The sequence below is a fragment of the Penaeus monodon genome, chromosome 25 (assembly GCF_015228065.2).
Source record: "Penaeus monodon isolate SGIC_2016 chromosome 25, NSTDA_Pmon_1, whole genome shotgun sequence".
Lineage (NCBI taxonomy): Eukaryota > Metazoa > Arthropoda > Malacostraca > Decapoda > Penaeidae > Penaeus > Penaeus monodon.
The window spans coordinates 34865968-34866196 of NC_051410.1; positions in this window are offsets into that span (position 1 = coordinate 34865968).

Consider the following 229-nt stretch of genomic DNA (forward strand, 5'->3'; position numbering starts at 1 on the left):
ATCGAGGAGCTGATTCGTCGAAAGAGATGAGGAAAGTTTCGAAACCAGACAGCCAAGAATGTCAGGCTTTGTTTACATTGGCCAAGAGAGGGCAGCAGTGGGCGGACGGTAAGTGTTCAAGTCCAAGTCAGAGCCAAGGTCGAACTCAAATCTGTAGTCTGTGCCAAAGGGATTTTCATGTAGGATTATGAGATTTTTTTCATTAAATAACATCAAGTTGATTATGTGG